Below are 23584 nucleotides of genomic sequence, written 5' to 3'. Positions count from 1 at the left end.
CCTCTACAGACTATTGGATGAAAATCAGATCCTCTGCTGTCTACAATCACCAATGAACAAATTAAGAGATTTGGGACAAGGATGTTTCGCAGAGTTGAAGGCTGTGACCTTCAGGTAGAGGACTAAAAGTGGTATCAATAATATCTGGATATTATTGGGAAATAATAGAGAATAAAGGGCATGCAAACATCTTTAAATCATCTGTCTCTCTTAGCTTCTAAAATTTCCATCTCATTGCTATTAAAAAAAAAATCAAAGAAAGGTATAGTCTAAGATGGAAAACCACTTCTAGTTTAGCAGACACTTTTATTTTCTACTTAAAGATCCTTTTGTTCTATTTTTAAATTCTGTCTTATTTCCTTGAATCAATTTCTTTTAGTTCCTATAGATGCATTAATTTATGTAGCTGTAGCATATCTTCTATTAGTTTTCACTCATCAGAGAAATTTCTAAAAGTTTTGCATATATTCTAATTTATGGGTATAATTATGCAGAATTTTAAACAATAAGATCTAAATTTTAGCTCTTTTGGAAAAAATTTCTTCTAAGAAGATGGTGTACTTTTTTAAAAATAGGCGCATTGTTCCACACTAAACTCAATGAAAGCCTTAGTCCTCCACTGAGCACATGACAAAACGGATCCCAGATGCAGTTTTTATTTCACTAAATGCAACCTGAAAATGAACACGCTCTTTCATTTGGGAACAAAATTCAATTATAGAGGAACAGAAAAATGCAATCTGAGATCAATAGCCTATTATAGTGCCAGCATGAGGGATAATTTCAGCTCAGTTTAATCTACTGAAATATGTGGCTATATACTGTTTATTTGCTTGTTCATTCCTACATGAGAAGTGACATACATTTAGTCTAATTTTATTGAAATGCAAAGGGTACATGTAGAACTGAGGAGTGTTCAAAAGCATAATAGAAAATTCAAAATCAACAAGCTAACAACCTGAGGCCAAAAAATTATTTCAGTAAGACATATAGATTCTCCTTAAAAATACAATTGGAATTTTAATATCCAATAGTCTCATTTTAATGCACATTATATTTTTTTAAAGTTGATTGGCAAGAAAACAGAAACATACTCTGCCTCTGAGCTGGAAGTTAACTTTGAAGATATATACTTAAGTTTCATAATGCTATCCCCAAATACAGCACCCTGGTATATTGGATATTTTAAGCTGAAAGTATCTGAGAAACAGCCTGTTGAAATAAGTTTCTAGGCCAAAGTTGGAGCCACTCCTCCCTGGGCTGCCATGTCAGCAAACAGAAACTTAGATAACTTTCATGTTCCTGAAATTGGTCCACTTGACTAGAAATGAAGCTTGTGCCCATTCTCTTAGCTATCTATGTGTTTGTTTAAATATTTTACTGCAGGAGTTTCCATGGTGGCTCAGTGGTTAATGAACCCAACTAGCATCTATGAGGATGCAGTTTTGATACCTGGTCTTGTTCAGTGGTTTAGGGATCCAGCATTACCACGAGCTGTGGTGTAGGACACAGGGGCAGCTCAGATCTGGCGTTGCTGTGGCTGTGATGTAGGCCAGCAACTACAGCTCCAGTTCCACCCCCTACCTGGGAACCTCCATCTGCTGCAGGTGCAGCCCTAAAAAATAAAAAAAAAATTTTAAAAGGACAATAAATATTTTACTGCAAAAGTGTTACATGCTTATCGTAAATAACTCAAACAAAAGAAAGGTCTAAAGTTTTGTTTTTTCACAAACATACTCCACTATGCAGTTTCCTTTTCTCTTAAACTATGTAAAGTCTAGTTTTACAGTGTTCTCAGGAATTTCTCTCACCATCTCAAATACTGACTTTGATCAAGTGCTAGTTTTCAGTCAAACACATTCTTTCAGTGTTTGTAAAACAAACTTGGTCCCTTGCTACAACTCTATTGTTCCAATTTACAAACAGAAATACAGAAATTAAAATCAAGATTTCTGGCATCACCAATGTCTCCAGCTATTCAATTTCTCATCTTCTCTTAAAAAAAAAAAAAAATCATCAACAGAATAAAAGGAGCCATCCGGATCCCTGGCTCTTTCAATGTTCTACCAAAACGGAAAATCCTTTAGCAAGTTCTTTCAGATTTCTACTATGCCATTCAATTTTACAACAATAATCATTAGAACAGTTTCACAAAGTTAGGTGGACCACTTGCATCAGAATCACCATAGCAGCACGTTAAAACTGTAAGTTACCAACACAGCCCCCAAACCTTCTGAGTCAGAGAGCAGGTCAGTGGTAGAACAAGGAAATGTAGTGCATTTTTAATAAGCCTCTCTCCCCCAGCCTACTCCTGATGATTCTTATGCACACTAATTTTGGAGAACCTCTGTGGTTTGGTAAATCTTAGCTACAGTCCTCATCTCCTATGCCCTGATCTAGATAGAGTATGATATCAGTAATAAAATGGGGCACAGAACTTCTACAGGACTCTTCTCTCAGGACTGAACAAAACAATAAGCTTAAATTTGTAGTGAATATGAATTTAATTAACCTAGAAAGAATGAAGACAGCTGAGGTTTCTGCATGAGGTCTCGCTTTTTGTTTTATATCTATGTAAACCAATGGCATTCCTTAGATCTCCCGGATATTTCCCACTACAAACTGCCTAAGAAACAGATTCTATGTTTCTTCACATTGTCCCAGATAACAAAGTTCTTTCTAACTGTACACAGCCTTGCCCTTGTCTAGCTGTAAACTGTATGTGCTGTCTTTAGCAAATTGCAGTCAACCTCTACTTCGTGGACATAGTTAAACAACTGTTAAAAATAAGCTAGACCTCTGTTAAAAATAAGTTGCACATGCTATGAAAGTCGCAAAATCTGGAGAAAAACAAAGCCAGAAAATGGATAGGGGATGTCAGAGTAGAGAATACAGATAGCTACTTTTTTTCTCTTTAGGGCCACACCCATGGCATATGGAAGTTTCCAGGCTAGGGATTAAATCAGAGCTGCAGCTGGCAGCCAACACCAAAGCCACAGCAATACCAGATACGAGCTGCGTCTGCAACATACATTATAGCTCATGGCACCACCAGATCCTTAACCCACTGAGCAAGGCCAGGGATGAAACTCATATCCTCATGGATACTAGTTGGATTGACTACCACTGCACTACAAAGAGAACTCCCCCAGATTGCAATTTTAAATAGGGTAGTCAGAAAATGTCCCACTGAGAACGTGACATTTGATAAATAAAAACAAATATAAAATGAGAGTTTGAGCCTTGCAGATACTAAGGTTAAAGCTTTACAGACAGAAACACAGCAAATACAAAAGCCCTGATTAGAATGTGCCTGGTGTGTTTAAAAAACAGGAAATCAGTGAGGTTGAGCAGAGTAAGCAAGGGAGAAAGTAACAGAAGATCAGGTAAAGAGGTGGGAGAGAGGGGTCTGGAAGACTATGTACATGTTTATGGACAAGGGTAAGAATTTTAACTTTTACTCTGAAGGACACAGGGAGCCACTGAAGCGTTTTGAGCAGAGAAATAATGGGACCTCACACTCAAAAGCATCATTCTGGTTATGTTAAGAAGAGACTTTAGAGAGACGAAGGTAGGAACAGTGAAAAATGGTAGTGGTGCTGAAGATAGTGAAAAAGAGCTGGATTCTAGGAGTTGTGGGGGAGTTTGACATAAATTTGATATGAATACTAATAGAGAAAAGGAGGAGTCAAGGATTACTCCAAGGCCCTCTGGCCTGAACAACCAGAGGATGTCACTATCATCAACTGAGAAGGGGAAGTTTCATTTGGGCAAGTTAAGTTTGAAGTGTGTATTCGATATCTAGTGGAGTTGGTGAATAGGCAATTTACTGTAGGAATTAGGAGTTCAGATGTGGTTTCATTGTGATAAAAATTGGGGGGATATCTGTGTAGGAATGACATTAAAGATCATAAGACTGGGTGGGATCATAAAGGGAATAAGTGTAGCTGGAAAAGAGGAGACATTCAAGGACTAAATTCTTAGAACTTCTGATGTTGAGAAGTTGTAGAGATGAGAAGTTGCCAACAAAAGAGAATGGGAGAGGGGCAGCCATTAAGGTAAGAAAAAGGAAATGAGAATGATGTCTTGTGCCAAGTGCTGCTGATGGGTCAAATCAGAGGAAGATGAGGGATGAACCACTGCATTTAGCAACGTGGACATCATGGGTTACCTTCATAAGAGCAGGTTCGGGTGGAATGTTTGGGGTGAAAACACACTGCAGCAGGTTTAAAAAAAAAATGGAAGAGAGAAATTGGAGGTATTTGATAAGTTTTTTTATAAAGAAAAAAAAAGAGATATGGAACTAAAGCAGATAAAATTGCATTAAGAGAATGTAATAGTGGAGTTCCCATCGTGGCGCAGTGGTTGACAGATCCAACTGGGAACCATGAGGTTTCGGGTTTGATCCCTGGCCTTGCTCAGTGGGTTAAGGATCCGGCGTTGCTGTGAGCTGTGGTGTAGTTCACAGACGTGGCTCGGATCCTGCGATGCTGCGGCTATGGCATGGGCTGGCGGCTACAGCTCCGATTGGACTCCTAGCCTGGGAACCTCCATATGCCACGGGAGCAGCCCTAGAAAAGGCAAAAAGACATAAAAAAAAAAAAAAAAAAAGAGAGAGAGAGAGAGAATGTAATAGTGATGTTTCTGTTTTTGTTTTCAGTGGGTATGTTATGGCTAAATATCTGTGCTTCATTCCCCCTCTCCCCACTACCTCCCCTGTCCACCAAATGCAAATGTTGAAATCCTAACCTTCAATGTAATGCTATTAGGAGGTGGGTACTTTGGGAGTAATTAGGTCATGAGGATAGAACCCTCCTGATGGATTAGTGCCCTTATGAGAAGAAACACTTAAGATCTTACATGCCCTTTTTCTCTTTCTGTTCTCTACTATGTGATGATACACCTAGAAGGTGGCCATCTGCAAGCCAGGAGGCTGGCTCTCACCAGACACCAAATCTGCCAGCACCTTGATCTTGAACTTCCCAGCCTCTAGAACTGTGAGAAATTAATGTTTATTTTTTAAGACACCCAGTGTGGGAGAGTTTGTTATAGAAGCTCAAACTGACTGGGGCAGGAGAGAAAGAGTACCATGTTTGTTTGTATGATGGAATAATCAATAGCAAGGAAAGAACTGATGAGTCCAAAGAGAAATGAAAATTGTTAGAAGAAGGGACAGGATCTGGTGCCCTAGTAGGGGATGAGCTATCAAAAAATTCCTCCATAGTTACAAAGTGGAACTAGAGTATATGGTCACAGAAGTCTGTAGGCAAGTGTTGTTTGTACTAGTGGAAACTTGTGGATGTTCTTTTGAGTTTCTTTCTATTTTCTTAGTGAAAAAGGAAGCCAGAAATTAGCTGAGTGAGGGGGATGGAGAGTAGAAATAAGTGCAGCAGATTCACTAGCAAATTCTCAAATTTACACTATTCCTGAAATGAGCAAAGAAAAGTCTACCTTCTCTATTTTCTATAAGACATTTTATACTCTTCTCGATATTCCATCTCATTTGGGGAGAAGTGAGATGACAGAGACATCTCAAAACTGCCAATTAACACTTCCATTTTATATCGTGCCTCAGACTTCTCTGTAATGGAAAGTATTCGATATAATCACAGTTTAACTCCTGATCAGAGCTGCTCTTCTCACCCTCCTCTGCCCAAGCTGACATCTGAGTATACAGGAAAGATTAGAGAATTAGAGGGATTACCCCTCCCATGCAGCCTGCCATCCTTGTGTGGTCTCCACTGGGGAATGGCAGATGAGATCCTGAGGTGTCAAATCATATGACTGAAGAATACAGGTTCTGTTGTTTCCTCAGTCATGGTCTTGCAAGACTCCACCCATACCTCACCCCGTCCTAAGTGACTTAACCCCTCATCAGACCCTGCCTGCTATGCAGATGTCCTCATGGAATCTGGAGGTCACTTCCATTGAGTGTCTAGCCTCACTAACCATTGCCACAAACCACTCTGAGCAAGTTCCCAGCAAGCTCCCTTCCAGATACAGCTGCATGGTGCCTCAGACTCCTCTTTCCATCCATCCTCATCAGCCATTGCCACACTACTGACCCCATGCTGACTTAGAACCACCCTGAGCGGCAGCCTCATGCCAACATTCCAGAACAAAAATGAACAAAAGCCACTCATTGTTTTTGTTTGTTTTTTCCTGCTCTTTTACAAGTTTATCAGCCTGGAGACGATAAGTCAGACATAAGTCTTTCCCATATTTTCTGAAACAAGCCTTCCACTTTTCTCTGCCAAAGTCTGCTGGAGCATGACACCCTCCTTTTCTCTTGGGTACCAAACCCAATACTCAGTCTGAATGGAAGAAGTGTTTCCTTTGCTATATTATAGAAGAAAATATGTCATCTGAGTCCTCTTTGTGTGATTCTAACAGAAGCTTTGGATCAACATATAAGTAGGAAGTACTACAAGTGAAATGTATTGGTTTAATAGCCCCACAGTATTCTCCACACCAACAACTATTTTCTACTTGCTTTGTGTAAATTTGGAGCCAAGGTGAAAATACTTGACTTTCCCCAATAGTATGATTTCAAAAGGGTGACTTTTTCAAACCAGTATTTCATTCTGATTGTTTTAGTTGTCCATGTTTTTCTGGCATCCCTGTCTTTTTGCTTTAATTCTGTACTGAGGTGATTTCCCAAAGGGCACAGTTTTTAAAAAACAAATCAGTAAATATGCTTTACTGCTATCTAAACTGTAAACCCCAAATATTGTACCAAGTGATTATGTTGAGATTATTTATGCTTTCCTTTTTAAAGGTCACTCCTCTAAATTGAAGGCTTTCTATCAAACTGACATTGCCTGTGTTTTGCTCGTCATTGTTTAACCTATGACAAGCTATTTTCCTCTTAGAAGAAAACCTCATTAATTTACATTAATACACACAGGTTTGACAGCCAACGCTGTTAGGACTTCAATGCTTATTAATACTTATGTGTACCATGACCTTATTGAGAACTTTTCTTCTTGTCAAATAACACACTGAAAATATTATATGAAAGTATAGCTTCACCGAGAGGCTTGCTTGAGAGTTAACACTGTACCTAATGGATCAAAAATATTTACTCCATTGATTGTTCCTCTTCAATTCAAGGTTTAATAGATTAATTCATTAATCATACAGAGTTGCTGTATGAGGGAGGGAGTCAATTCATTAGCGCTAAATGTGTTTTTGTGATGTGTGAACATGGACTTTTTTTGAGCTAAACTACAAATATATTGGGGATTAGGTAGAATGGTAAGATAATAATTTAAGTTTTTTATAATGAACGAACAAGTTTTAGGTTGCATAGTAGGAGAAACAATAATACTGGAGCCATAAAACCCCGAATTTTATATTTCTTTGTAGTTTTTAATGTTATGTCTTATTAGTGGAATTTTTCTCTTACTATTTGGGCATTAATATCAGCCACAAAGAGGAAATTTCTGTAGCCCTAAGAATGGGTCATTTTTTTTTTTTTCAGTAAGAAAAGGGAAAGTGGAGAAAACAGAGGGTCAAAGGAAAAGAAAAATCAGGTAAGGAGACCTACCAGCAAATTAAAGACTGAAGTCTGCCTATAAAGAAAACTATGTTACATTGCTCGAATTATGCTTGAATGTTTCCTAATGGCTATTACAAGAAAAAAGAGACAAGAGCAGCCTACATTTCTGGTTTCTAGATACACCTTCTTCAGAAAAAAAAAAAAAAAAAAAAAAAAAGCACAGCTACCATTATATTTGGCTTGCCTGTTCAGTTTGGAATTGGTGCTTAATCATAGCAAACAGAGAAAGCCCAATTAAAGTAAACTACACCCAGCAACTAAGGCAGCTATGGGTACAGATGCAGCTCTTTGATATTAAGGTGGGAATAGGCGAGTATAAAACTTAAAGCAACACAGAATTGATATCTTACAATTCCAGAGGTCAGAAATCCAAAATGGGTCTTCCTGGGCTAAAAAATCAAGGTGTTAGCAGGACTGCATTTATGCTGAAATTTCCAGGGTAGAATTAGCTTTCTTGCCTATTTCAGCTACTAGAGGCCACTTCGCATTAGTTGATTCACGGCCCCTTCTTCCACCTTCAAAGCCAGTATATTCAAATTTTTCTCTGACTCTGATCCTTCACATCCCTGCCTCCCTCTTTCACTTATTAGTTACCTCTGTGAACACACTGGGACCAACCATATTACCCAGAATAATCAAAGACCCTTTTCCCAAATAAGGTGGCATATTCCAGGTTCTGGGAGTTAAAGCAGGGACATTTGGGGGGACCATTATTCTTCCTATAATACTGAGGTTTTGTTTTATAATTAGTTATCTATGAACCCTTTTCACAAACATTTACAGGGGAGGGGCTTTATCGAAGTTTTAAGAAGTTGGCTGCACATCATTCTCAATGGTGAAAAGCTGAAAGAATTCCCGCTGAGATCAGGAACAAGACAAGTATGTCTACTCTCGCCACTACTCTTCAACGTAGTTCTGGAAGTCCTAGCCACAGCAATCAGAGAAGTAAAAGAGATAAAAGGAATCCAAATTGGAAAGGAAGAAGTAAAACTATCGCTATTTGCAGATGACATGATACTATACCTAGAGAATCCTAAAGACTCTACCAGAAAACTGTTAGAGATCATCCACAAATTTGGTAAAGTTGCAGGATACAAAATCAATACACAGAAATCGACAGCATTTCTATATACTAACAATGAAAAAGCAGAAAAGGAAATTAGGGAAGCAACCCCATTTACCATCACATCCAAAAGAATAAAATACCTAGGAGTAAACCTACCTAAAGAAACAAAAGACCTGTACTCTGAAAACTACAAGGCACTGATGAAAGAAGTCAAAGATGACACAAATAGATGGAAAGATATACCATGCTCGTGGATTGGAAGAGTTAATATTATCAAAATGACTATACTACCCAAGGCGATCTACAGATTCAACGCAATCCCTATCAAACTACCAAGGACATTTTTCACAGAACTCGAACAAAATATTTTAAAGTTTGTTTGGAAGTACAAAAGATCCAGAATAGCCAAAGACATCCTGAAAAAGAAAAATGGAGCTGGAGGAATCAGGCTCCAGGACTTCAGACTATACTACAAAGCAACAGTCGTCAAAACTGCAGGGTACTGGCACAAAGACAGAAATATAGATCAGTGGAACAGGATAGAAAGCCCAGGATTAAACTCATGCACTTACAGCCAACTAATCTATCACAAAGGAAGCAAGAATATACAATGGAGAAAGGACAGCTTGTTCAATAAGTGGTGCTGGGAAAACTGGACAGCCACATGGAAAAGAATGAAATTAGAACACTCCCTAACATCATACAGAAAAATAAACTCCAAAGTGATTAAAGACCTAGATATAAGACCAGACACTATTAAACTCCTAGAGGAAAACATAGGCCAAACACTCTCTGACATAAACGACAGCAACATCTTCTCAGATCCACCTATCAGAGTATTGACAACAAAAACAAAAATAAACAAATGGGACCTACTCAAACTTCAAAGTTTCTGCACAGCAAAGGAAACCCTAAACAACACAAAAAGACAACCCACAGAATGGGAGAAAATCTTTGCAAATGAATCGACTGACAAGGGATTCATCTCCAAAATTTAAAAATACCTTCTGCAACTCCATACCAAAAAAAAAACAACCCCATCCAAAAATGGGCAGAAGATCTAAACAGACAATTCTCCAAAGAAGACATACAGATGGCCAAAAACCACATGAAAAGATGTTCAGCGTCACTCATTATTAGAGAAATGCAAATCAAAACCACTCTGAGGTACCACCTTACACCTGCCAGAATGGCCATCATTAAAAATTCTACAAACAATAAGTGCTGGAAAGGGTGTGGAAAAAAACGAATACTAGCACACTCTTGGTGGGATTGTAAATTGGTTCAACCACTGTGGAAAACAGGATGGAGATTCCTCAGAAAACTAAACATAGAACTATCATTTGATCCAGCAATCCTACTCCTGGGCATCTATCCAGAGAAAACCATGACTCGCAAAGACACATGTACTACTATGTTCATTGCAGCACTATTTACAATAGCCAAGACATGGAAACAACCTAAATGTCCATCAACAGAGGAGTGGATCGAGAAGATGTGGTATATATACACAATGGAATATTACTCAGCCATTAAAAAGAACAAAATACCAGCATTTTTAGCAACATGGATGGACCTAGAAACTATCATGCCAAGTGAATTCAGCCATACAATGAGACACCAACATCCAATGCTTTCACTGACATGTGGAATCTGAAAAAACGACAGACAGAACTTCTTTGCAGAACAGATGCTGACTCACAGACATTGAAAAACTTATGGTCTCCGGAGGAGACAGTTTGGGGGGTGGGGGGATGTGCTTGGGCTGTGGGATGGAAATCCTGTGAAATCAGATTTTTATGATCATTATACAACTACAGATGTGATAAATTCATTTGAGTAATTTAAAAAAATGAAAAAAAAAAGAAGTTGGCTGCATATGGAGGGTGCAATATCTAGAAACCTAAAGATAGTTCCTAGCATGTGAGAAAGTCAAACAGAGAAAATTAGCCCTTTAAAGTCATCAAGAGGAGCCTATTGTTTGTGGGCTTCATACATACAAGTAATTGATTTACACTCTTCCTACCTACAACTAAAATCAAGAAAAAATATTAGAGCAATGCTTTCAACAGAGGGAAGACTACTCCTCAATAGTTAGTGGGTAGTTAGTGAGTATGTTCATTAGCTAATTGTTAGTGGGTGGTTAGTGGGGATGTTTTTGGTACATCAAAACGATTGGGAGGGACACTAATGGCATATAATGGGTAGGAGTCACATATGCCACATACACCACAATATGAGGATGAGGACTATGCAAATTAAGTATGAAATGACAACCTACATGATTCATGTAGGTAAAAACCTCTTTTTTTGCTAAATTTTATTTACTTTTTATCATTTGTTTATATATATTTTTTCTATTGTACAGCATAGTGACCCAGTTACACTTACGTGTATACATTCTTTTTTCTCACATTACATGTTCCATCATAAGTGACTAGCAAAAGCTAAAGTCAACAGAAGGAAGGAAATCATAAAGATCAAAGAGGAAATCAATAAAATAGTGATTCAAAAAACAATAGACACAATCAATCAAACCAAGAGCTGGTTCTTTGAAAAAGGTAAATAAAATAGACAAACCTCTGGCTAGACTCAACAAAAAGAGGAGAGAAAAAACCCAAGTAAAATAAGAAATGAAAAAGGAGAAGTCACAATGGATACTACAGAAATACAAAAAACCATAAGAGGATACTATCAACAATTATATGCCGACAAGTTCAACAACCTAGGAGAAATGGACATCTTTCTAGAGATCTACAGCTTGCCAAAACTGAATCAAGAAGAAAGAAAAACCTTTTTATAATGACTTCAGCCTAGAAACTAATTTCATTTAACATTTAAATACAGTGTTTTTTGCTTTCTTTTATACAATGATCATATATATGGTACTATATAACCAAGCAAAATATGTGGTTTCTTTATCCAGAACTTAACCAAGAATTTCTCATTTTGGAAAATTATATCATCATCAATCATGCTTCCTCAGCATATCGGTACAGTACAACTTGCAGTATTAGCTTTTATATTCAATGTGCAAGCCCCTTGTGACATCCTGTCTTTTAGTGGAATTATGCTCATGGATTTACATACTGAAATACCTGTTCATTATATGTTATTTTGTTTCTATTCCTTTTTTATATTATAATTATGGAACTGTACTTATTTTCCTAAATTTGTGAGTACAGATAGGTTAAATTATCTATGAATTCCATGTTAAGATATTAAGGGAGGGAGTTCCAGTCGTGGCTCAGCGGATCCATGGATGCGGGTTTGATCCCTGGCCTAGTTCAATGGGTAAGGGGTCTGGCATTGCTGTGAGCTGTAGTGTAGGTCACAGACACAGTTCAGATCCTACATTGCTGTGGCTGTGGTGCAGGCCGGCAGATGTAGCTCTGATTGGACCCCTAGCCTGGGAACCTCCATGTCCCCCAAGTGCAGCCCTAAAAAGCAAAATAAAATTAAAGGGAAAAAAAGATATTAAGGGAGGAATGAGAAAACATTTGTTATAGTAAGGGAGCCATAACATTGTGCTGGATTTTAAGGGCTATGACAGCATTGATCTTTACTTTGGCATTGATTTTAGGTAGCCCTTAAAAATTACAAATGCTTCTTACTGCAGTCACCAAATAATGATGAAGATTTTTGTTTGCACATTTATACCACAGACAATTCAGTCGGCTACGTAGAGCGTTGTTATAAACCACAGCAATGGTCTACAGCATGTCATTCTCCTAGACCTCAGGGACTTTTTATCCAACACTGTGCAATCTATAGTTGTGTACCACAGGAGGTGTAAGAACATAAAATGAAGGTATTTCATTACACTAGTAACACAGGGTGATAAAATAGATCCCATTTTTTTTTTAAGAAGTGTTATGCTACCAGTTGTCTAGAAAACTATTAGAAGAATTTGGTTTGTGTAAAAAGTGCATTTTACTTCAATAATATGAACAGTGTGCCCATAAAAAGGAGTTAGGGAGTTCCCGTTGTGGCGCAGTGGTTAACGAATCCGACTAGGAACCATAAGGTTGCGGGTTCGGTCCCTGCCCTTGCTCAGTGGGTTAACAATCCGGCGTTGCTGGGAGCTGTGGTGTAGGTTGCAGACGCGGCTTGGATCTCGCATTGCTGTGGCTCTGGCGTAGGCCAGCAGCTACAGCTCCAATTAGACCCCTAGCCTGGGAATCTCCATATGCCGCTGGAGCGGCCCAAGAAATAGCAAAAAGACAAAAAAAAAAAAAAAAAAAAAAAAAAAAGGAGTTAGATGTAGAGTGTTAGACAGTAGATGTTTGTAGAAGAGATCATGATTTACTCTTTGGAAAAAAAATTAATTATTATTTTATTTTCCTGGGAGATCCTGTTGTGTCTCCACAGAAACGAATCTAACTGTAACTATGAGGATGCAGGTTCGATTCCTGGCCTTGATCAGTGGGTTAAGGATCCAGTGTTGCCATGAGCTGTGGTGTAGGTCAAAGACCTGGCTCGGATCTGGCATTGCTGTGGATGTGGTATAGGCCAGCAGCTATACACCTCCAATTCTACTTCTAGCCTGGGAACTTCCATATGCCATGGGTGGGGCCCTAAAAAGACAAAAATATATATATATTTTTTTCCTATATCCAAATTTGGGGAAATAATTTTTCATCTTCTAGAGAATTCTTGGTATATACGTTGAGTTTTTATTTTTTTTATTTTTTTATTTTTTGTCTTTATGGCTGCACCCGTGGCATGTGGAGGTTCCCAAGCTGGGGGGGTGAATCAGAGCTGTTACTGCTGGCCTAAGCCAGAGCCACAGCAATGTGGGATCTGAGCTACATCTGCATCCTATACCACAGCTCACGGCAACACCAGATTCTTAACCCACTGAGCGAGGCCATGGATTGAACCCGAAACCTCATAGTTCCTAATCAGATTCGTTTCCACTGAGCCATGATGGGAACTCCTACGTGGAGTTTTTAGAAGGAAGAATAATGCCTTCAAAAAAATACATACTGGATAATCCTAGGTAAGAGGAGATATACACACAACCTAAATAAAAGGGGGCTTCCATGGAGTCATGCTGCTCAATCAAAAAAACAAAACAAAAATAAAAAACAAGTACTCCAGGAGCTCTGAGGAATGATATATTTACTACAGTTTTCCTGAAAGGGGTACTACAGGGTAGGTTTTACACAGCACATCACACAGACTGTTGCCTAAAATTCCTATTAACATTTCTCTCTCATCTACAAGTGACACATAAATGGCCACTATTGAAACTTTCCTCACAGTGTCTGTATGTTTTCAACTTATGACCCTTCTTACCAGCCTTGTAGGGTAAGGGGTTTGTATCCCAGGATGACTGCTTTTTTTAAGAGACCAGTCCCCAGGAATTCTGCCAAACAAAATTCTTCTCAAATTTCCAAATTAACCCCAATTTGTTTTTAAGACTTCTGCTCCCCCTATTAGCTTCCATTTTAGAGACTATCTCCAATGTTCTGGGTCCTGGGTCCTGCTCCACATCATCAGTCTATAAAACCACTTGCATCCATCCAAATCAAGAGCCAGACGAGAAGTTCCTAAATCTGAGATACTCTATGATAATTGAGCCATTATCACTATCACTGGAGTCTACCTACATATATTTTCCTGTGCTTGTTTTCTTAATCTTCAAGGGCTTTCTGCGAACTCCCAAATCCTTCCAAGATGGACTTGGACTTCTTCAGGAACTCACCCCTTTAAACAGATTAGGAAGCAAGCATTCCAAAATTCTCCCCTCCTATGAAGTTGTAATTTGCTTTTGGTTTCTTAATTGTGAGACCATTTAAATATTCACTTTAAAATTTTCTAAAATTTTATTTTCTGTGACACCATTACACAATCTTTATTGAAAGATAAAAATTAAAACCTTTTTATGACTCAACTCTAAACACCCTTCACGTTCCTGCTGTGGCACAGTGAGTTAAGAATCTGACTGCAGAAGTTCCCATCATGTCTCAGCAGTTAATGAACCAGACCAGTGTCCAGGAGGACATAGGTTCGATCCCTGGCCTCACTCAGTGGGTTAAGGATCCGGCTTTGCCTCACTGTGGTATAGGTCACAGACGTAGCTTAGATCCAGCTTTGCTGTGGCCAGCAGCTATAACTCTGATTCCACCCCTAGTCTGGGAACCTCCATATGCCTGGGCGTGGCCCAAAAAAGGAAAAAAAAAAAAAAAAAAAAGAATCCAACTCTAGTGGTTCAGATCGCTACAGAGGCACAGGTTCAATCCTTCGCAGGCACAGTGGCTTAAGGATCCAGCATTGCCGCAGCTATGGCATAGGTCACAGCTGCAGCTCGGATTCAATCCCTGGTCCCGGAACTTTCATACACTGCAAGTATGGCCATAATAAATAAATAAGAAAACAAACAAACAAAAATTCTTTTTTTGCCTGTTTCTCAGTGTATGAGATTCATTATAGTTTCTGTCCAGCATTGCCCAAAGGAGATTTTGTATTTGGAAAACATGTTGACTGTTGTAAGTAGAAATATACACGCTATAAGGAAATGTTCTATACAATCTGCATTAAAGAGACCACAGATTTCTCCAACACTTTTGCTCTGATTCAATTTCATTACAAAGAGTAATCAGTGGATTGGAATTGACTACATATTAGATAGAAGATTAGATAGATAGATAGATAGATAGATAGATAGATAGATAGACAGACAGACAGATATCATATCTATTAACTTTCTAGTCCTGAAAATTCTGCTTTGCTTAGGTAGTTCAACCTCCAAATGGGTCAGCCACTTCTCAGAACTAATATATAGTCTCTTTATTGTTAATTCAATGATATCAGCTTTCCTATAACATCTCATTTTCTGTTCTATGCAAAAAAATCTCAAACAGAAAAACAAAGAAAAAAGGAGAGAATAGCTGAAAGGAAGAAACAATTTCCTATTTGGTTCTTCAGTTGATGTTCCCTTTAAATAATTTTCATTTTATAATATTGTATATATATTTCAGAAGCTATTTCACATGCTTTTTGGGAAGGACTAAGGTAAAAATATAGACATGTATACATATATAACATAGTTACACTATATTTTATTCTGATCCTTCACATTCTAATACCTATATAAATATTCTTCCCCATTTCCGGAAAAACCTTTTCCACAGACTGGTTTAAAAAAAAAAAAAAGTTAAAGCTGCATCTATCAAATTTAATATAAATGTAAATGACTATTTTAGGAGCCTCAAATACCACTATTTTTTAGCAGGATACAAAGAGCCTTATAGTTGAGTGGTAATATAATTAGCACTAGGCCCAGCAAAAAACCAAAGCTAAAACTTAAAGGATGTTTTTAAAGCTATGAGGAAGCTTTCTATATACTTCTTTTTGTTTTTAAAGCTGCAAGTTTCTTTTCTTTTTTTTTCTGTACAGTCACATTTTTGCTAACCTCAAACCTCTATAGTTCTAAAATCACTCAGGGAAGGCTGCTTTAGAACATTTAACAGAATGTACATTTGCTCAGTGAACTGATCTGTAAGTGCTATTACTTTCCTACTGCCTGTTTGCCACTCTCTACCAGCAAGTCTCTGGCATTTTGAATGCCATGATTAGAAATGGAATACAATATTTCAAGCACATTAAGACTTATCAAACTTACTAATAAAATTACTTCTTGAGGAATGACCCCTGGAATTCCTGTTGTGGCTCAGCCGGTTAAGAAACTGACATAGTGACAATGAGGATATGGGTTCCATACCTGGCCTTGCTCAGTGGGTTAAGTTTCTGGTGATGCTGCAGCAGATGCAGCTCAGATTCTGCGTTGCTGTGGCTGTGGTGTAGGCCGGCAGCTGCAGCTCTGATTCAACCCCTAGCCTGGGAACTTCCATATGCCAAGGGTGCAGCAAAAAAAAAAAAAAAAAAAAAATCAACCTCTCAAAATCTGTAGAACACAGCTAAAGTAATATTTAAGGAAAAATTTATGGCATTAGGTACTTGTATTGGAAAAAAAAAGAATAATCTAAAAACGATAACTTAAACTCTGCCTTAAGAAGTCAGGGGAGGAGTTCCCATCATGGCTCAGTGGTTAACGAATCTGAGTAGGAACCATGAGGTTGCAGGCTCGATCCCTGACCTCGCTCAGTGGGTTAAGGATCTGGTGTTGCGGAGAGCTGTGGTGTAGGTCGCAGACGCAGCTCAGATCCCACGTTGCTGTGGCTCTGGCGTAGGCCAGCAGCTACAGCTCCAATTTGACCTCTAGCCTGGGAACCTCCATAAACTGCGGGTGTGGCCCTAGAAAAGAGGAAAAAAAAAAGATATAAGGTAACAAACTGATTAAAAGAATAACAAAACATAGTGCGTTGGTAGAAAAAAATATCTTGAGTATCATAATTAACAAGCTTTATCTTTTTTTTTTTTTTTTTTTTTTTTTGGTCTTTGCCATTTCTTGGGCTGCTCCTGCAGCATATGGAGGTTCCCCGGCTAAGGGTCCAATCGGAGCTGCAGCAACCGGACTACACCAGAGCCACAGCAACACAGGATCTGAGCCACATCTGCAACCTACACCACAGCTCATGGCAACGGTGGATCCTTAACCCACTGAGCAGGGCCAGGGATCAAACCTGAAACCTAATGGTTTCTAGTCGGATTCGTTAATCACTGAGCCACAATGGGAACTCCAAGCTTTACCTTATTATATGAAATTATAATAGGGAAGAACAAATCTGAATCCATATTGGGTGTTTCTAGAAAGATTAAAAAAAAAAAAGACAAAAAAAAAAGAAGGGAAAAAACTAAAGCAAATAGAAGGAATGAAAAACGAGTTATTAGAGCAGAAATCCATAAAATTTAAAATTCAACTAACAAAAATCTATGAAATCAAAGGTAGCTCACACTAAATAAAGTTGAAATGAGAACTTCCTTGAAATATTATAGTGCATTGGTTCTCACACATTTTAGTCTTAGGCTCTCTTTACACTCTTAACTGAGAATTCCCCTCCCTGCAAATTTAAACATGATAGAGATATCATCATCGCATATCATGAGCCTCTGAAAAACTCCACTGTGTATTCATGTAAGGATGGAAAGGACAAATAATGTCCTATTCTTATGAAAAAAGGTTTGGGTTCCTATGCATGCAGCAATCCCCAGGGGTCCCCAGAGAGTACTTTAGAGAATCTGAAGAGGAAGGCTTTAGGTAGTCTGGAATGCTAGAGTGAACTTATCATATTAGACTTGCTCATCTATTTACCCCCTGGGAGTATACAAAAGACACTCCTTTCACCAGGGCTGTCCAATATATATTCATGAGAGGAACCCCAGCATCCTCAAGGCACAGTGGTAGCTGTTCTTTGTAGGCCAGGGAAGACAGAGGAAACTGCTGCCACTGATCTGGGCTCCTCGAATTCAATAGAGATAGTGGCAAAGTGACAGGGACCAAGTCACAAAACGCATTGCCAAGAACAGGTTTGTGGTTGCCATAAAAGGGTAGTAAAGTCAAAGCATGAATAATGGATGTAAATATGTACCTTTGGCATATATAGGTAACTGATCACGGTGTCTCTGGAACTGAAGTAGAAGGGCAGGCTACTAAAGTCTTAATTTGTAGAAGTGGAATATTTTAGGTCTGACTCGAATCACCAGAATAAGTGTTTGGGTCCCCAAAATTCCCAGAGCGAAGCCTCTTAACTCATTATGAATAAGTTTACATTAAGTTTTACAAGCCTTCAGTCTTCTTGGTTTTCAGTATCTCATAGTACTAATTTCTCTTTCCTAAGTTAATTATAATATTGCTCATTAATATTTCAAAAGTTATAGTGCTAACTTTTCTCTCCTAAATTAATCATAACATTAACATTAATATTTCAAAAGTTTTAACTTAAATCGAACAATGTTACATCAGGTTTGGGGTTTCAGTAGGAATAGGAATTTGTTATGAGAAACTGCATTACTCTAAATATCCAGTGTGACCAGACTTTACTGCCCCTTTGAGAACCAATTGCCTTCATGTTTGGTACAATTAACAATGCCTGAGCAAATCTTAGGAAAAGTAACTTCGTCTTTTTTAGTTTAGAAAGTTGTAGAAGCAGCACTCCATTGTGCTCAGTGTCTTACTGCAAAGAAAAAGGATTAAGTTCTTTCCACTCCAGAGAGATGGGAGTTTATCCCTAAGAATTCTTAGGCATTACAGTTCTAGATTAAAAATATTTTTTTAAAGCCAGTGCCCTTCCAGTGCACAGAGTTGGACAATTTATTTTGAAACACAAAAGCCCAGTAGAGGATTAGCTTCCATCACTGTTTGTACTGCAATGAATACAGATGATTTTGAGGAAACCTCTTTTTAAGAACATTCAGTGAATTACTACTAAATCCCATTTTCTGCACATTGGTCTAGAGGTTTTCCTTTGTTATATCCTCTTAGATCTACAACTTCTTATCTTAGCTGATTGGAGAAACTCTGAGCTCCCAAGCTGAAATTTGGTGCCTCAAATGTAGTTAGGTTTTATCGACCTATTATTCCATACAAATTTAGAAGACAGTTATTTACTGAGTATTGACTCACAAAACTCATATGCTACATCTGCCTGAGTCAGCCAAAATGAAATGCTGTGGAAAACACATCCAAATTTTAAGAAACATTGAGAGAGGGGCTTAAAAACAATCTTAATATCTCTACTCCTCACTTAATCTGGAGTAACTTTGATTTTATCAACTTAGTTTGTGAAAAGAAAAAAATGCAAAAGAAAAGGTGGAAGGAAGTATATTTAAAATTGGCTTCAGAGGAGTTCCCGTCATGGCTAACGAATCCAACTAGGAACCATGAGGTGGTGGGTTCAATCCCTGGCCTTGCTCAGTGGATTAAGGACCTGGTGTCGCTGTGAGCTGTGGTGTAGGTCGCAGATGCAGCTCGCAGACCGGAGGCTACAGCTCTGATTAGACCCCTAGCCTGGGAACCTCCATTGCCGCCAGAGCAGCCCTAGAAAAGCCAAAAAAAAAAAAAAAAAAATTGGCTTCAGAGATAATTCAGACTTAGCTTTGCTACAGGTAATAAGGGTACCATTTTTCCCTAAATGAATGTGATAACTTTAAATTCCTTTAATTGTTCCAGATCATATTTAATCTGGATTTCCTGGAAAAGAAATATATATTGATGCTGAATTTCAGAAAATGTAAAAGGTTTTTCAAGCTGTCAAAACAGGGTCTGATACAAGGATATAAATTACTCAGCTTTCAGCTACCAAAGTCAAAAGATGATTACTCTTAGAGATTAACTGTAAAAACCACTTGTGTTGTCAAGAGAGCACAGAAATGTACATAATTAGTAAAAAGGACAGGAGTCCTATCATGATACTCCTTTACTAAAAAGTATCCAATTGCCCCCAGTTTCTCTCAGAGTGTATTAGTTTTCTATTACTACCAAATCAAACTATCACAAACACAGTGGCTTAAAACAGCAAATATTTTACCTTACGGTTCCTGTAGGTCAGAAGGCCCAGTGATCTTGGAGGAGTTAGGCGTCAGCAGGTCAGCAGGAATGTGCTTCTTTTGAGGTTCTAGGAGGAAATCGGTTTCTTTGTTCATTCAGGCTGTTGCCAGAATTCAGCCCTTGTAGGATTGGAGTCTCCATTTCCTTGCTGGCTGCCAGCTGAGGGCCCTTCTCGGGTTCCAGAGTCTCTGACTCTAACTTAGGAGGAGGGGCTCGTCTGAGGTTCAGGGTGAATTGATAGATTGGGCCCACCTGAGGAATGGGTGCTACTCTTCCCTCTCAAAGTTCTTACACTTTTGTATCCCTGGTTGGTTGGTTGGTTCTTTTTTCTTTTTTAATTGAGATATGGTTGGCATATTATATTGGTTTCAGATGTGTAACAATGATTTGATATTTGTATATATTGTGAAGGGATCTCAATAAGTCTAGTTCACATCTGTCACCACACATAATTAAAATTTTTCTTTGGATCCCACGTTGCTGTGGCTCTGACTTAGGCTGGCGGCTACAGCTCCAATTAGACCCCTAGCTTGGGAACCTCCATAAGCTGCGGGTGTGGCCCTAGAAAAGGCAAACAGACAAAAAAAAAAATTTTTTTAATTTAAAAAAAATTTTTTTCTTGTGGTATCTTTTAAGATCTACTCTCTCAACAACTTTTGTATTAACTGTGGTCTCCATGTGTGGTCTACATCCCCAGGACTTATTTATTTTATAACTAAGTTTGTAACTTTTGACCTCCTTTATCCATTTTGCCCTCCCACGCCCCACCTCTAGCAACCACCAATCTCTTCAGTGAATCCATTAGCTTGGCCTTTTTTTTTTCTTGGTTTTACATTCCCCATATGTGGTCATACAGTATTTTTCTTTCCCATATGACATTGTATTTAACATAATGCCTTCAAGTTCCATCCATACAGTATTTTTCTTTCCCATATGACTTATTGTATTTAACATAATGCCTTCAAGTTCCATCCATGTTGCTGCAAATGACTATTTCATTTTTTATGGCTGAATAATATTCCACTATAAATAAATAAATATATTTTTTATATATATCTCCCCACATTTCCTTTACTCATTCGTCGATGGATCGTTTCAGCATCATGGCTGTTGTAAATAATGCTGCAATCAATATAGGAGTTGACATATCTTTTCAAGTTAACGTTTTTGTTTTCTTCAGATAAATACCCATAAAGTGGAACTGCTGGATCATATGGTAGGTCTATTTTTAATTTTGGGGGGAATCTCCATACTGTTTTTCATAGTGACTGCATCAACGTACATTCCTATCATGGTGCATGAGGTTTCCCTTTTCTCCACATTCTTACCAGTACTTTGTTGTTTTTTTGATAATAGCCATTCTAACAAGTGTAGGGTGATAGCTCATATGGGTTTGATTTGCATTTCCTTGATGATTACTGATGTTGAGCATCTTTTCATGTTTACCTGTTTTCGAGGTCCATACCCTTAATCACATCTGCCCAGTTCCCTTTGCCATGTAATGTAACATTCACAGGCTCTGAGGATTAGGACACTGATATCTTTGGGGACCATTTTTGTGTTTACCACAAAGAGTGAAAGAGAAAGTCCTTATAAATATCTAGAAGATCCTATGTGATCTAAGCCTCCACTACCTCTGATCTCTTTTCCTACTAACCTTCCCCTGTTCACACAACCCTAGCTGTTCCTTGAACATACTGGGCAAATCCCTGCCTTTGTCCCTGCCATTCCCTTTGCCAGAAATGTTCTTCCCCAGATTCCACTCTAAAAACTTCATTCCCTTCAAGTCTTTTCTCAGATCTCATCGTCTTAAGCCTATCATGAATTCCTTGTTTAGTACGCTAGTATTTGATTTTTACCCCATAGCACCTATTACCCTTTAACTTACACTATAACTTAACACTATAATTTAACTTACACTATAACTTATTAACTATGATTATTTCCAGTCTATTTCTGCTGGAATATTAGGTCCACAAGAGTGTCTTTATTCCTCTAATGTATCCCAAGGCTCTAGTGTACATTAGGAGCTCAATAAATATTACTTGAATTGGTTGTGTTCTTGTTCTTTTTGTTGTTTGGGGGTTTTTGTTTTGTTTTGTTTTGTTTGTTTTTGTCTTTTTTAGGGCCACACCCATAGCATATGGAAGTTCCCAGGCTAGGGGTCGAATTGAAGCCATAGCTGCTGGCCTACGACACAGCCACAGCCACAGCCACAGCAACATGGGATCCGAGCCACGCCTGCCACCTACACCACAGCCCGCGGCAACACCAGATCCTTAACCCACTGAGCAAAGCCAGGATCGAACCTGAGTCCTCCTAGATACTAGTTGGGTTCATTAGCAACTGAGCCATGACCCACGATGGGAACTCCTTGAATTGATTGTTGAACTAAGTTTTCCAAATATTGACTGGTGGATGTAGGTCATGTAAACTGCCATAGAGCCATCTGAAATACTGAGTTATCTCCTTGATCCTCACTAATTTCTCCTTTTTAAATCAATGACATTACTCAGTGTTTTCATATTTTAATTCTTCAAGATGAAAATGTCTTTTATTCTCACTCAAAAGAAAACTTTGAAAAAAGCGACTTATTTATACCCGTCCATTCCCTCTAAAAAGTATTTTTGATCTTCTGTGATAAAAGATGTACACTAAGACTATCAGCAAATCTCAAAATAAAGCAAAAAGAGACAAAGATGCAAAAAAAGAAGTTGTCATTATCTCTAAAAGCTTAAATACAGCAATGGCTTTTTATCTCAGATTTTCCAGCTTCTGTTTTTAAAGCTGACTCTAAAATCTTTTCATTTTAGACACTTCTGGCAGTCACCACAAGATGGAGGTATACCTGCAGTTTGAGTTAAATATGTTTCTAAAGGATTAGGAACATGAAAGATGTTTTTAACACTAAAAAACATAACTATTTAAATTCTATTTGAAATTCTGCTTCAAAAACTACTTCTGCAAGACTTAATAGCTTCTTATAAGAAACAACCAGGAAGAGACAGATGGCTTAAATTTATAAAATATCTCTACTGATTAATCAAGAAAAAACCCTGGTAATTTAAGACATGACCTAAAGGCTCCAAAGACACCTGTTTCACTGACCTACCTCAGGAAAAAATTGAGTCCCTTCCCAGTGTTTTGTCCCTACTCCAGCACACAGTGCCCTGAGGTTTCTCGCAGACTGCAAAAACTTGGAGCTAAAGCATGCGGATGTGTCCTCCAAGCCAGAGATGCCCTCCTGTCCCAAGAATTTCCCTAAGCCCAAACCTAGACAATAAGTGCTATTACAAACAAAATACATGAATAATTCAGCAAACTTGAACGATATTTAAATATTCACAATTTAAAAATGTGCATTGATTTATGTTGTAATAACACCTTTATATTGAAAATTTTAATAAACTTTATAGGGCCAAAAATAACTCCTTATTTCCTCTATTTTTAATACTTTCTTTTTCAAATATTCTTTTACACAGTAGATATTTCTAGAGCTGGA

This window comes from Sus scrofa, chromosome 15 (genome assembly GCF_054392235.1).
Source record: "Sus scrofa isolate SSC_HxYL_T2T_F1_AM1 chromosome 15, Sscrofa_HxYL_maternal_Yorkshire_Landrace_v2.0, whole genome shotgun sequence".
Classification (NCBI taxonomy): domain Eukaryota; kingdom Metazoa; phylum Chordata; class Mammalia; order Artiodactyla; family Suidae; genus Sus; species Sus scrofa.
This window is presented reverse-complemented; position numbering follows the sequence as displayed.